This window comes from Nerophis ophidion, linkage group LG14, assembly GCF_033978795.1.
Source record: "Nerophis ophidion isolate RoL-2023_Sa linkage group LG14, RoL_Noph_v1.0, whole genome shotgun sequence".
Taxonomy (NCBI): Eukaryota; Metazoa; Chordata; class Actinopteri; order Syngnathiformes; family Syngnathidae; genus Nerophis; species Nerophis ophidion.
Window position 1 is genome coordinate 48,847,830 of NC_084624.1, and position 12,701 is coordinate 48,860,530.

The 12,701-nt window shown below is 40.7% G+C and overlaps 1 long non-coding RNA gene across 4 annotated transcripts; it reads left to right on the plus strand.

Moving 5' to 3' along the window:
• Positions 1-246: 246 nt before the first annotated feature.
• LOC133568782 (uncharacterized) lies at positions 247-12,252 on the plus strand. 4 transcript variants are annotated; one of them, XR_009809675.1, is made up of 5 exons: positions 247-346; positions 2,171-2,490; positions 9,463-9,597; positions 11,712-11,886; positions 11,983-12,252. It is a non-coding gene; the product is annotated as an uncharacterized LOC133568782 (long non-coding RNA). The 4 variants fall into 4 exon arrangements; XR_009809676.1 differs by lacking the exon at positions 9,463-9,597 and having other exon boundaries at positions 11,687-11,886; XR_009809674.1 differs by lacking the exon at positions 9,463-9,597 and having other exon boundaries at positions 11,709-11,886.
• The last annotated feature ends 449 nt before the right edge of the window (positions 12,253-12,701 follow it).

The following is a 12,701-nucleotide window of genomic DNA, read 5'->3' on the forward strand; positions in this document are numbered from 1 at the left end:
AGACCTACCTACTTACCTTTACACTATTTCATAAAACTACTCCTACTATTACACGCTATTGTGATGTTTTCCAAACACTTTTTTGCATGTTACATGTTAAAATTGTGGTTATTTCGCCAAGCATGGATTAAATGTATGGAAACTAATTTCAACGATTTGTGTGATGTAACATTATTCGGTATTAAGAAGGGACCTTTATTTTGAAGGCGAGTTGCTCCTTCCTCTGGTTTCCGGAAGTCTGCGTGTGACAGTCTGACGCTCACTTGTTTACACACGAGACGTATTTACCTGATTCAGCGCTTAAAGTTTGTTGTTTCTTCCACGAAGTGCCTTGGAAACATTCTCTGTAAGTCTTGTGTCTGTTTTATGAGTAACATGAAGACGTTGTGTGTGCGTGTAAATGTAAAAAAAAATAGTACTGTGTGAAGATAGCTTGTTTTCCTGTTTTAGCTTGTTGCTACTTAGCATTTAGCTTCTTTGCTCGCTAGCTCTTTTGATACTTTTATTAGTAGATTGCACAGTACAGTACATATTCTGTACAATTGACCACTAAATGGTAACACCCGAATAAGTTTTTCAACTTTTTCAACTTTCACTCCGTTTTTCACTCCTCTAAAGAATGTTTGTGTCTCTCCTCTTCAGTATTTAATGTATATTATCCTGTGTTGTTTACAAGCATTCCATATGCACATCTCATTCATGTGTGGATTTGAGTGTTAGGACTATTTACATACGTTTATGAGCACTGTTTACATGCTATTGTATGGGCTGTGTGTGTGTGTGTGTGTGTGTGTGTGTGTGTGTGTGTGTGTGTGTGTGTGTGTGTGTGTGTGTGTGTGTGTGTGTGTGTGTGTGTGTGTGTGTGTGTGTGAAAACATGTTATGCAGCAAAAAGGTATGGACATGTTGTTACTTAGTAGTGTTTATTTGACATATATTTGGTGTCTCTTCATACAGTTTTACAAACAAAAAAGATAACCAAAACAAACTAATCAATACAAGGAAACGAGAAAACAAAGAAAGAAATGACCAATTAGACAAGGAGAAAGGAAAAGTGCATTATCTGTGAAAATCCCTAAAGCTTCTTAAAGATAAAAGGCCTGGACTCTTTCTTCAGTTTCCTTGGGATCTTCATGTTAACTATCTGTCAACTTGTTTACGTCACGGACACAGACACGTAGGACGGAATAATTTGAGATCATGGACTGCAATATGCTCCTAAGTTGATGCACCACTGTGTCCTTCACCTAAAATTACTCCAATTATACTCTAGCAAAGTGGTTCTTAACCTGGGTTCAATGGAACCTTTGGGGTTAGGTGAGTCGGGCTCAGGGGTTCGGTGGAGGTTAAGACACGCCCGACTCATCAAACTTCTAACTATCGGCGTATTACGGATACAGCAAAAAACCGAAGTCAGACTGATTTACAGGTGTGTCATTTGTGTTGGTTTTGTTGTTTGAACAAGTTGATGTTCATGCACGCTTCATTTTATGCACCAGTAAAAACAACATGGTAACACTTTAGTATGAGGGACTTATTCACCATTAATTAGGTGTTTGTTAACATGCAAATTAGTAACATATTGGCTCTTAACTAGTCATTATTTAGTACTTATTAATGCCTTATTCAGCATGGTCTCATTATAACTCTAACTCTCTAACCCTAACCAAATAACTCTAAATGAAGTTTTTGTCACTTAGAATATGTTCCCCATACTAAAGTTTTACCAAATCCATATAACTTTGTCTTCAACTTGAAAATATATCTATATATATTTTTTTTTTAAATTTTATTTATTATTTTTTTGACTAAAGAAGGGTTCGGTGAATGCGTATATGAAACTGTGGGGTTCGGTACCTCCAACCAGGTTAAGAACCACTGATCTAGTTAGATAGATAGATAGATAGTACTTTATTGATTCCTTCAGGAGAGTTCCTTCAGGAAAATTAAAATTCCAGCAGCAGTGTACAGAGTTGAGATCAATTTAAAAAAAAAGTAAATAATGGGGGTTTAAAAGGAAACAAAATAGAGAAATATTACAAAAAGAATAAAAACAATGGGAATAACAATATAACAGTAAAATAAGAATATAACAAGACAAAGTAGGCAGTAGTGACCATGTTATGAAAACGTATTGCACTGTTAATGTTTTGCATCCCCTGTCATCCTAGTACCCCACGTCCCCCGTACCAGAGAGGAGTTGTACAGTCTAATGGCGTGTGGGACAAAGGAGTTTTTGAGTCTATTAGTCCTGCACTTGGGATGAAGCAGTCTAGAACTGAACAGGCTCCTCTGGCTACGGATAAAACTATACAGAGGGTGACTGGCATCATCCAGGATGCTTACTAGTTTGTCAACAGTCTTCTCTGCCACCGTCACCAGTGAGTCCAGTTTCATTCCCATTGTAGAACCGGCACTTCTGTCACAACATGGCTTGGACGTGGATTGTTTCCTCGACACAGATGAGAATCAGCACGAGCGAGGCGTGGACGTGAGTACTTGATATTTATTTAATAAACAAACAAACTTCAAAAAGGCAAACCAAGGACGCGCTCTGTGGCAGATAATAATCTCTACTAAACTTAAAACAAAACAGCACAATGCCATGACTATATACAAATAAACAAAAGATACTATCTATGGCATAAACAACAAAACTTACTTGGCGTGGACCAAAACAAACAGCAAGGCATGAAGCAGATTATCCAGGTCTTGAAGGAGGTGCAGCATGGGTAGGGTACGTGCGAGTGTGAAGATCCCAGAATGAAGACAAGAAAAAGAGTGACTTAAATAGCCGGGATCATTAGTGAAAACAGGTGTGAGGCTGAGAACAGGGACGTGACATGACAGGTGAAAACTGAGTTGGCATGGAGACGAAAACAAACCAGGTAGTGCCAAGACAGAACCAAATGTCCAAAAAACCAAACCGAACATGACCAAAACAAAACATGATCCATAGACGTGACAACTTTATTCCTGCCAGAAAAATACATCCACACTGAAGGTTGTTTACAATAATCAATGCATGGATGAAAGAAAAGGAAATTGCAGATTCGCTGAAAAATTTTCTGAGTGGATGAGGCCTTTGATCTTTGCCTTTAACAAAATCCGGTAAAAGTGGTGACAGTTCAAAGACCATGGAACAGATTCAGATCTGGTGTCAAGGGACCAATGCAGAAATCAACTTATCGTACGTGTTTTTGGTTTTGGGAGCAAACTATGTAGCCTTGGGAGGGACTGTGCACTCACAAAGACCAACTTTCTCAAAAGCTTACCGTATTTCCTTGAATAGTATGCGCCTGCCTAGAATAACTGCCGGGTCAAACTCGTTTCGCAAAATAATTAGCGCATGCTTAGTATTACCGCCGGCTCAGGATTAACACCGGTTCAAACAAATTTTGCAAAATATTATTTTTATTAGCGCATGTCTACGATTTCCTCTGGGTCAAACTCGTCACGTGACAATTCACCTGTCATCATTTTCAAAATGGAGGAGGCTGATTTCAATCATTTGAAATCTCATAAAGGGAAGAAGATTAAGAGCTATTCAGTAGGATTTAAGGTCCAAGCTATTGAATATGCTAAAAAAAAAACAGTAAGCAGCTATGTTTTATTAATATACCGTAGCTGCGTGTGTCAAATAGGAGTCATTAAATGACTCCCGCCTCCTGGTGGTAGAGGGCGCTAGTGATCCTTCTTGCGACTACTCGGCTGCAGAAGAAGTGACAACAAGCAGCAAGAGTTTGTTTTTTCCTCTCGCTTGCACTTTTAACATGGAGGATTACATATCTAAAATAAAACCGTTTTTTAAACTGGACTTTCAATCGAAGCAGGAGGTAATAAAGGAAGATCTCCACCGAGACAGAGAGACTTTTAAAACTGAAGAAAGATAAGGAAGACTTCTATAAACAAGTTATTGATGCTTTTGATCAGACTTCCTTATGTTTGTTTTATTAAATGTGCTTTTCATGATGGTATCCTTACATCAGACTCAAATGTTTAAGCGCAGGCCTAAATTTACCGCATGCCTTTGGTAAGCGCCGGAGTGAGAAGAGGTTTTAAATTAATTAGCGCCCCGGCGGCAATTCAAGGAAATACGGTAGGTTAGAAACCTTTAGTCTTTTGTCTCTACTTTGGTATCACATCCATCTTTGCCTCTTATTTTTGTCCCACTGGTTGTCTTTTCCTTTCAATTCTGCAGCCTTCATTCCTTCATTCCTTCAATTGATATCATGACGTTCCAGGTCTATCTGCTCCTCTTGGTCTTGTTCTGTAGTTCCAGGCCATTACTATCCTGGCTTCCACTCTCACATCGTTGCCTTTTTATTCCTCTTTTATGAGGGAACATTTGGAAGGCTGGACCAGCAAGGAGGAGCTTTGAAGCATCCATGGTCTCCGTGCAGAAAGCAATCTGCAGTATATTCCAGAATGCTAGCACTCAAAGTGGGACTTTCATGCTAGCTGAATATTAACTTGAAGGCAGTATAACTGTCACAAAGATGTTTTGTCCCACCCAATTCCCTTTTTAAGCAGAAACATCAGACTATGATTTAAAGAAACAAAAGACAGTAAAAGGGAGTTTATGCGTTGAAATATAAAAATTAAATAGCTCTTTTATTCATCAAAAAGCTGCACATTATGATGTACGCAGGGTGACTTAATATGATGTGAAATATTTATGACAGGATTGTCTGCCTTTTAGCGGCAGACTTTATGGAGAAACATACATTTATTGTGTGAAAGTTACCAGTTCTTGTAAAGTAGCTTGGCCAAACTTTATTAGTATTTTAAAAGTACCCTTTAAAGGTCAAACAGCCATGCAGGATTCTTCCTTTTGCAAGTACTTTTAATGGCCTGGCTGTGCTGAATATGCACACCTGAACATACTCTCATGCTGCATGGATGCAAACTTCCTGGTGTTTGTGTCGTCTGACCAGCGTTTGGAAAATCACTCATAACAAAGTCATTAGTTACTCATTACTTGACCTGAAAAGTAATTAAGTTACTAACAGAATTACTATGGAATAAAAGTAATGTGTTAAGAAATATTTCCTGCATATGCATTAAGAGATGTTTACTATCAGTGCAAAGTGGGTGGAGTCTGTGCTTTTAAAGGCGGGGCCTGTTGCCTAGTGACATGTGTGTGCTAGCTTTAGCCGTTTTGATTGATTGATTGATACTTGTATTAGTAGATTGCACAGTACAGTACATATTCCGTACAATTGGCCACTAAATGGTAACACCCCAATAAGTTTTTCAACTTGTTTAAGTCGGGGTCCACGTTAACTTTGTTGACTCTGACGCCAGCTCTTTTGGATCTTTCCATTGGATCTTGTTACCTCTGCTTAATAAAGAGATTGAATGTGATTCCATGGCTGTCATGTCCTCTTGTCAACAAACAAGGTATTGTTTGGATGGAAAATTTGTCACTTGCATCATTGATTTGTTGTTCATACATTTTCTCCACATGTCTGTGTCCACTATGGACTGGACTCTCACTATTACGTTAGATCCACTATGGACTGGACTCTCACTATTACGTTAGATCCACTATGGACTGGACTCTCACTATTACGTTAGATCCACTATGGACTGGACTCTCACTATTATGTTAGATCAACTATGGACTGGACTCTCACTATTATGTTAGATCCACTGTGGACTGGACTCTCACTATTATGTTAGATCCACTATGGACTGGACTCTCACTATTATGTTAGATCCACTATGGACTGGACTCTCACACTATTATGTTAGATCCACTATGGACTGGACTCTCACTATTATGTTAGATCCACTATGGACTGGACTCTCACACTATTATGTTAAATCCACTATGGACTGGACTCTCACACTATTATGTTAGATCCACTATGGACTGAACTCTCACTATTATGTTAGATCCACTGTGGACTGGACTCTCACTATTATGTTAGATCCACTATGGACTGAACTCTCACTATTATGTTAGATCCACTATGGACTGGACTTTCACACTATTATGTTAGATCCACTATGGCCTGGACTCTCACACTATTATGTTAGATCCACTATGGCCTGGACTCTCACACTATTATGTTAGATCCACTATGGACTGGACTCTCACTATTACGTTAGATCCACTATGGACTGGACTCTCACTATTATGTTAGGTCAACTATGGACTGGACTCTCACTATTATGTTAGATCCACTGTGGACTGGACTCTCACTATTATGTTAGATCCACTATGGACTGGACTCTCACTATTATGTTAGATCCACTATGGACTGGACTCTCACACTATTATGTTAGATCCACTATGGACTGGACTCTCACTATTATGTTAGATCCACTATGGACTGGACTTTCACACTATTATGTTAGATCCACTATGGACTGGACTCTCACACTATTATGTTAGATCCACTATGGACTGAACTCTCACTATTATGTTAGATCCACTGTGGACTGGACTCTCACTATTATGTTAGATCCACTATGGACTGGACTCTCACACTATTATGTTAGATCCACTATGGACTGGACTCTCACTATTATGTTAGATTCACTATGGACTGGACTCTCACACTATTATGTTAGATCCACTATGGACTGGACTCTCACACTATTATGTTAGATCCACTATGGACTGGACTCTCACACTATCATGTTAGATCCACTATGGACTGGACTCTCACTATTATGTTAGATCCACTATGGACTGGACTCTCACACTATTAAGTTAGATCCACTATGGACTGGACTCTCACACTATCATGTTAGATCCACTATGGACTGGACTCTCACTATTATGTTAGATCCACTATGGACTGGACTCTCACACTATTATGTTAGATCCACTATGGACTGGACTCTCACTATTATGTTAGATCCACTATGGACTGGACTCTCACTATTATGTTAGATCCACTATGGACTGGACTCTCACACTATTATGTTAGATCCACTATGGACTGGACTCTCACTATTATGTTAGATTCACTATGGACTGGACTCTCACACTATCATGTTAGATCCACTATGGACTGGATTCTCACTATTATGTTAGATCCACTATGGACTGGACTCTCACACTATTATGTTAGATCCACTATGGACTGGACTCTCACACTATCATGTTAGATCCACTATGGACTGGACTCTCACTATTATGTTAGATCCACTATGGACTGGACTCTCACACTATTATGTTAGATCCACTATGGACTGGACTCTCACTATTATGTTAGATCCACTATGGACTGGACTCTCACTATTATGTTAGATCCACTATGGACTGGACTCTCACACTATTATGTTAGATCCACTATGGACTGGACTCTCACTATTATGTTAGATTCACTATGGACTGGACTCTCACACTATTATGTTGGATCCACTATGGACTGGACTCTCACACTATTATGTTAGATCCACTATGGACTGGACTCTCACACTATTATGTTAGATCCACTATGGACTGGACTCTCACACTATTATGTTAAATCCACTATGGGCTGGACTCTCTCACTATTATGTTAGATCCACTATGGACTGGACTCTCACACTATTATGTTAGATCCACTATGGACTGGACTCTCACTATTATGTTAGATCCACTATGGACTGGACTCTCACACTATTATGTTAGATCCACTATGGACTGGACTCTCACTATTATGTTAGATCCACTATGGACTGGACTCTCACACTATTATGTTAGATCCACTATGGACTGGACTCTCACTATTATGTTAGATCCACTATGGACTGGACTCTCACACTATTATGTTAGATCCACGTGACGTCCATTGCACCGGTTGCTCGGGGGATCCTCTCCAAGGTTTCTCATTGTCATCCCAATGGGCTGAGTTTTTCCTTGCCCTGATGTGGGATCTGAGCTGAGGATGTGTTTGTGGCTTGTGCAGCCCTTTGAGACGCTGGTGATTTAGGACTATATAAGTAAACATTGATTGATTGATAGTTTAACTTCACAAATAAGTGGTGTTTGGTCATTCTCATGTCGAATAAATATCGATATTCCTATAATTTGTTAATTCATGTCTTGTTTAAAGTGATAAAGATAAGTCTTACAGAGTTCGTCCGAGGTTGAGCCCGAGCACACAAGAAGGTGTTCCACACAATCAGGAGCCTCACCTGTCAGACCCAAGCCGGGCCAGGTGTGTCATCAGCAGGTAATGATGGGACCCCCATGGAGGAAAGACCAGGTCACAAGGCCCTCCAGAGGTGGGAATCGGACCAGGATCCTGTCGGCGCCAGGTGCCAGTGGACAGAGTCCTCCTCCCTGGTCTCCCAGACCCCCGGCACCTGCTTCACGCCACTTATCTCCCTCCTCATGTGACCACTCATCAGGCTTCTGGCACTTTGCAGGTGCTGAAGACCTGTCAGCGCTGATTGGAGGCAGGCTGAGTGAGCGACACAGATGTGTAGAGGAGGCAGGCTGAGTGAGCGACACAGATGTGTAGAGGAGGCAGGCTGAGTGAGCGACACAGATGTGCAGAGTCTGGCCGTGGACAACCACGGGCAAGGAAGTTGAAGGTTGGCAATCATGCCATCCAAGCATACAGCTGCCTCAGACACACTCCTGATTATTGTGGCCGCCATCACTTCAAGCAGATTTGTCTTGCCTGCTTTGCAAACACTACCTGACTTTCCATGTAGGAACACATTAGCCAGTGTTTGCGCAGGTTCAAGCGTGGGGAAACAAAGTTCACTTTAATGAATGAAATGTGCTGATTAAATGAGGACCTTGTTAAAATGCCACAGATATGTCTGAGGGTCAGCTGGAAGGGCTCGGCTCTTTGCGAGTCACTTCTCAGCAGGAGGCTCATCACAGATGCAACACACAAACTCACAATCACTTATTCCACCAAAGGTAAGGCTCATCAGCTGAGCTGGCTTCCAGAAAAAAGATTACCCAAGTCGAGGTGGTAAGCAACACACCATGTGAAAGGAGCCAAGTTGGAGCAGAAATACAAAAAAAAAATCTGTCTGGAGCCTTATATAAGTATCTGTATTAGCTATATTAGCCTACTATCAACATGATGTTAAAAGTCAAACTCGTCACGTCACGAGTGACACTTCACCTGTCATCATTTTCAAAATGGAGGAGGCTGATTTCAATCATTTGAAATCGCATAAAGGGAAGAAGATTAAGAGCTATTCAGTAGGATTTAAGGTCCAAGCTATTGAATATGCTAAAAAGAACAGTAAGCAGCTATGTTTTATTAATATACCGTAGCTGCGTGTGTCAAATATGAGTCATTAAATGACTCCCGCCTCCTGGTGGTAGAGGGCGCTAGTGATCCTTCTTGCGACTACTCGGCTGCAGAAGAAGTGACAACAAGCAGCAAGAGTGAGCAGCGAGCGTTTATTTTTTCCTCTCGCTTGCACTTTTAACATGGAGGATTACATATCTAAAAGAAAACAGTTTTCTAAACTGGACTTTCAATCGAAACAGGAGGTAATAAAGGAAGATCTCCATCGAGACAGAGAGACTTTTAAAACTGAAGAAAGATAAGGAAGACTTCTATAAACAAGTTATCGATGCTTTTGATCAGAAGGAGCTGCGCATGGACTTCATTTATAAGTAAAGGTAAGACCATAATAACGTGTTTTTTTATTAAATGTGCTTTTCATGATGGTATCCTTACATCACACTAAAAATTTTAAGCGCAGGCCTAAATTTACCGCATGCCTTTGGTAAGTGCCGGAGTGAGAAGAGGTTTTAAATTAATTAGCGCCCTTTAGTGCAGGAAAACAAAGTGCTATATAAGACCACATTATAGCTAGCGTCTTTGGCAATATTTGTTAGCATGAATAAAATATCCTTCTTAGTAATAATAAAGTAGTCTGAACAGCATAGAGTGAAACTTGTTATCACTAGCAAGCATTGCTGAACAACATCTTGCAGCTAAATAATGAGACAACATAACTTCACACATAAAAACAAGTGCAGACATGAGACTATTACTAGTAGCAGGAAATCTACTGCAAACAGACTTTGTCTCATTAGCGTCCATGTCAATCAAACACGTTACTTAGGCATGCAACTTTGTCTTCTACACAGAAATGTTTCATTTGTGGAGTCCTCACATGTCTTTACTCCAGAGTGTCAAATGAAGTGAGGTAGTAGTAAAATCTTGCTGACCATAAATGCTTTAAATCATTAAAAATATTTTCTTAAGAGTCCAAATCCACTCCATCCTATTTAACTTTATTTCTAAATGATGACTTATATATTTGACTCGACACATTTCAAAATAAAAGTCAATCTGCACTGATGCAGGTAAACAACCAGCAGCCTGATGGGAGCCTAGACCATGGCATGAAACCCAGAAGTGCCTTCAGGTCACATGACCACAACCCACTGTGATAGCAAAATTACTCGTTTTAATAGATGATGTTCTTTGAACTGGGTACCAAAAGATGTTTATTGGGCTCAGGAATGTGACACTTAGCAAGAGATCTATTATCTGATCAAGCTCTGTCTCCTGTGTCTTTGATGTAACATGTGGACTTTAGTTGACCTGGGCACATGTGTCATTTATTCTTGACCCCAACAGAGCTAAATTGTTCCCCTTTCCTGAGTGACCCCCCCCCCCCTCTGGGCAAACGACACCCTCTCCCCTTCACAGGACTTTGGGTATTCATTCCACTGGTGTGCTGTATGTAAATGAGCATGGAGGGTGGGACTTCTGAGACTCTATAATTGTCATGTCAAATTCTAAAGGAGTTAGAACAAGCTGGAACCAACGGATGTGTCGTTCTGGTTTGGTCTCGCTTTGCAAAAATTGTTATTATTTGTTTGTTACTTTAATAAATCATTTTAAAGGTATTTGTCACTAAAGGATCGTCTTTAAGAAAATTTCCATGACACCACCTACGGTACACAATAACTCAACAAAAGCAAAACTATCTACCAGTCATTTTAAACTCTTCAGTTTTTGCCCTCAAAGTCCTCCCTGTGCTCTGGGAATTATTCGCTGAATTTGTAAACAATAACAAATACGAATATCGACCGAATCACTTACACCACAAATGGATCGATCCGATCTTCTTCTTAAGTGTCGTGAACCGACTGTGACGATGCTCACTTCTCCTCTCTCTCCACACTTAATATACTTCTTCATTTTCTGTTAATATCTTCTTACTTTCTGCTGCAACATGGTTCCATCTACAGTTCATAGACCTATTTCTTGATGTTGTTTAGAGCTAGGTACATATTGTCCACCAAGTGTTGTATACTGTGTGTGCATGCCTGCTCCTGGCTTGCTTTCAGTGTGTAACATTTTTTTTTTCCATTTTTTTATTTCTGGCAACGACATGAACTGTTTTAATAAAAGCACAAAGTTGACAACACATAATAATGTGTTGTAAGATAACATAAGATAACGTGCTTGGCCTCCCCCTCCAAAGATAATGATACTTTTTTATAAATGGTTGATTTATATAGGTTAGTAAGGTAAAGTTTTCTACCTGACAAATTGATATTGTCAGGTTCAAACACTGATGACATCTATTAAACAAGACAAGAAGCAAGGAATTAAACAGAGACAGAATTAAAATTGGCTCAATTGAGGAGAGACTTCTGGGCTCCGCCGAACGACTGTACGCCTCCTCTCTTATTTGGACTTTCCTGATTACATGGCAACAGCTGTTTCTAAGGTCTTGTCACGGCGCAGACTCGAACCTGCTTTTCTCCAGCAGCTGAGTTTCCCAGTTCGTCCCAGATACGCCCCTGCTTGCGCTGGGCGCAGCACACCCACGCAGCGACAAAGCTGCAGACAATTGCAAATCAGCACACCTGAACCTGACGAGAGGTACCGGCATAAAAGCCAGCGGACCCACGAGACCTTTGCCAGAACGTAGCCAATCTTTCACAGTAAGCAACAAGTTTGGCATCCCTCCCTTGTTCCTTGCTCGCCTTCATTGTGCTCTTCCTGGTTCCGGTGTTTGATGTCCCGTGTGTCTTCCACAGTGTCTTCCCTGTTGCCTGTGATCGTTTGCCTCCCGCGACCCTCGACCCCAGCTTGGACTCGGACATTGTTGCCTCTCTCCAACCCCCTGCTGACTACCTCTTCGTCTTGCCCCTTGGATTTGATGAAATATTCCCACAACACGCATCAACAACAACCACTGGTAAAACTTACATTGTTAATTCTACACATTGTCCACACTCATTCACTTGTGGTAGCATACACACCCCACACACACTCTTCAAGGTCTTCAATAAACCTGGTAAACCGCAGTTCTGCCTTGGTGTCGCCTCCTTCTCTCTGCCCGGTACACAACAGGTCTGGTGGTCATAAACTGCCACCGCCTTTGGTTATAAAACAGTTCAAAGAAGAGGTCGTAAAACAGTTCAAAGAAAAGGCCGCCTTGAGGGGAGTCTGGTCCTGCTTCCTCTTCTCTTCGTAGTTCTCGGGTCAAGACAATGTATTTCTGTTGATTACAATACATCAAAGAAACAGAACACCTTCATGTTGCTTCCCATCCTACACGGTGGAGTTTTACAAGCCTTCTTCTTGGTAGGTTCAAAGACAGCTTTTGTCTTCTCGCCAGGAACTCATTGAAACACAAAGTTTTGGATACAATTATTCTTCCATCCATCCATTTTCTACCACTTATTCCCTTTTGGGCTGGCGTGGGGCGCTGGCACCTATCTCAGCTACAATCGGGCGGAAGGCGGGGTTATTC